The sequence below is a fragment of the Solanum verrucosum genome, unplaced genomic scaffold, assembly GCF_900185275.1.
Source record: "Solanum verrucosum unplaced genomic scaffold, falcon-dt-bn FXZP01000239.1, whole genome shotgun sequence".
Lineage (NCBI taxonomy): Eukaryota > Viridiplantae > Streptophyta > Magnoliopsida > Solanales > Solanaceae > Solanum > Solanum verrucosum.
In genome coordinates this window covers 1,159,897-1,162,643 of record NW_026020009.1, presented here as the reverse complement: position 1 = coordinate 1,162,643, position 2,747 = coordinate 1,159,897, and the positions used below count along the sequence as shown (strand labels likewise).

The following is a 2,747-nucleotide window of genomic DNA, read 5'->3' as shown; positions in this document are numbered from 1 at the left end:
GTGATACAAAAGAGGATAAATCCCAAAAGACACCCTATAGCCTCCTAAAGATAGGACACAAATGTCTTCACACCGATCCATAAATATCTTATTTGTATTAGCTCTGTACAAGTGAGACAGGCAAATCTATGTCTCTGATACCAACTTTTTAGAGCCGATTCCTCGAGTCATGAGGGCATACACTATAACCCTCAAGTAGAGAAACTAATGTGTAGCCTAGAACAGCAAGTAATAAGTATAACGGTATAACTAATTAGAAATCAAACTAAACAACCAAACAAAACAAAAGCAGGAGCAAACAAAAAACTATATACAAAAGGTCCCTCCCACAACGTAGAAATCAAAAGTACATAGTTGTCTAAAACTAAGAGTGAAAATCACAAAAGTGGACAATAACAAAGATTGTTCAAAAAGGAAAAAGACTAGCTAAATAAGTAAAGAATGAGATAAGCTGATGCAAGACTCCATGTGCCCACACTCATCTCTAAATCTTTAATTCTTCTAATTGCACACACAGTAACCATACCTACATGAAAAAACAAATAAAGATTGTAGAATGTGTATAAAACTAGGTACTTTTTTGATATCACGTGTTGACTGAGCAAGACAGGTAAAAACAATATAAAATGATAGAATCTAGAAACAGACAGAGGTCAAAACGGATATGAAATAAAGCATACGAGCATACCGAAAGTAAATCTAAGTACACCTAAGCTAAACCTAACTGACCCCTATAAGCCTAGAACATACACTCATGCACATATTTAAATGAAATTCAAATAGATCCTGTAAGCCCGACAAATACAAAGAGTAACTAAGTCGACAATAGAGAAAGCCACCACAAATCCAAACCCAAAAAACAGAATTCAGGCTCCTAACCCAAGTAACCACAATATCTAGCAATCTAGTCAATTTCTTGCCAAGCTAGCAAGAGTGATAATCAATCTAGGTCGCCCAACCAGCTAGTCCACACTTAGCCCAATTAGAAAGACTGACATGGGCACGTGTCGACTCCAAAAGGGGTCTAAAAATATCAAAGTCGCCCATCTAGACAGACCACTTTAAAGCCATCCAACTAGAAAGAGTGTCCCGAGTGGTGTTGACTCCCAAAATGATGTCGAATATGAGATCCATTAATACTAAGCCACCGTGGATCAACATCCCCTCACAAGGAATCACAAGAAGTATCCATCCTTAATAACCCTAATCCAAGGTCGTCCAAGAAAGAACAAAACCTATGGTAACACATCAAAGGTCAAAATGGATATGAAAGAAAGCATACGAGCATATTGAAAGTAATCTAAGTACATCTAGGCTAAACCTAGCTGGACCCCTATAAGCCTAGAATGTACACTCATGCACATGTTAAAATGAAACTCAAAAAGACCCTCATTAGACCGACAGGTATAAAGAGTAACTAAGTCAAGAGAGAAAGGCACCACAAATCCAAACCCAAGAAACAAAAGTCAGGCTCCCAACCCAAGTAACCAAAATATCTATTAATCTAGTCAACTTCCAGCCCAGCTAGCAATTGTGATAATCAATCTAGGCCGCCCAGCTAGATAGTCCACTCCTAAGAAGGTTGATTCCATCCTTGTAGAGGGACATGCAAACTAGCTTTCCTTTTTACGAACACAAACAATAGGTTAAGGGACGATGAGCTATTTCTTGTTCTAATCAATGGTTGGCACATAATTTTATTTTAATAACAAGTTATCCTCATCAAAACAAAAAAAATTCAACAAAAATAAGAGCAACAAACTAGGAATACAAAACATTATGACTAATTAGTCTAAAGGAAATAATTGCACTTGTTGGAAAAGCTAACAAATGCTTCATTATATTTGAGGTATTACTAGAACAACTATTTCAATCCTTATGGACCTTTATTGCGTCAAAACTACACGTACGACTACAAAATGGTATAACCTTGACATTCTTTAAATTATGTAAGGAAACTTTGAATATGTTTTGTTCAATTGAGAGGTACTTGTCTTCAAGCAAATTAATGTCTTCGCCTTAAAAAAAGCATGGTACTATAAATACAAAAAAGGAAAAATCGGGTTAGGTGGTAAGGTTAAAAACTATAATAATGAAGTTGAAGTCGTTGAGGGAGTAAAGGATCAATATATATTTGACATAAAAAAATTGTGAATTGAAAACATCCTGGCATATCAGGAAATATCATTATGTTTTCCAAATTACGAGTCGGCCTTAAGAGGTTGTCGAGGGGAAGGAAAGTTTTGAAATACAAGAATTTCTTGTCAACCATCTGCATTATAGTAAGAAGATGTCTTCCTATTACAACATCATACTGGAAATCACCTGAATAGAAGAATGAGGCAGAATAAAGGTAAGTACATTGATTTACAGGGTTTACAAACTAAACAAATAGTGATTTCACGTTCTTGTAACACCTTATAGCTTAGACAATTAAAACAACTAATATTTTACCTCACGTACTAAATTAAAACTATATGATTTAATTCAAAGGAAGTGAATCAATACATAATTACTCAGGTAAATTGAAACAATTGTGACCCCCATCGTACAATCAAGTTGAGAGGAAGAAAACAAGAGCTCAATTCACAATCAACATTAAAAGACTAGAGACATTTAGGCCTGATAACTGACCTCGGTAAACTAAGATGAAAATATTAGCTCATTAGCACAACGAACGCTTGGCAAAAGTTGTTTTCATTCATTTCATCTAATGCATCATAGTAGAGATCAAGATTTGTGTGGTT

At 35.3% G+C, this 2,747-nt stretch overlaps 1 pseudogene; it reads right to left on the bottom strand.

Annotated features, from left to right (window-relative positions):
• Window positions 1–1,490: 1,490 nt before the first annotated feature.
• LOC125819850 (U6atac minor spliceosomal RNA) lies at window positions 1,491–1,636 on the bottom strand (annotated as a pseudogene).
• Between the last annotated feature and the right edge of the window lie 1,111 nt (window positions 1,637–2,747).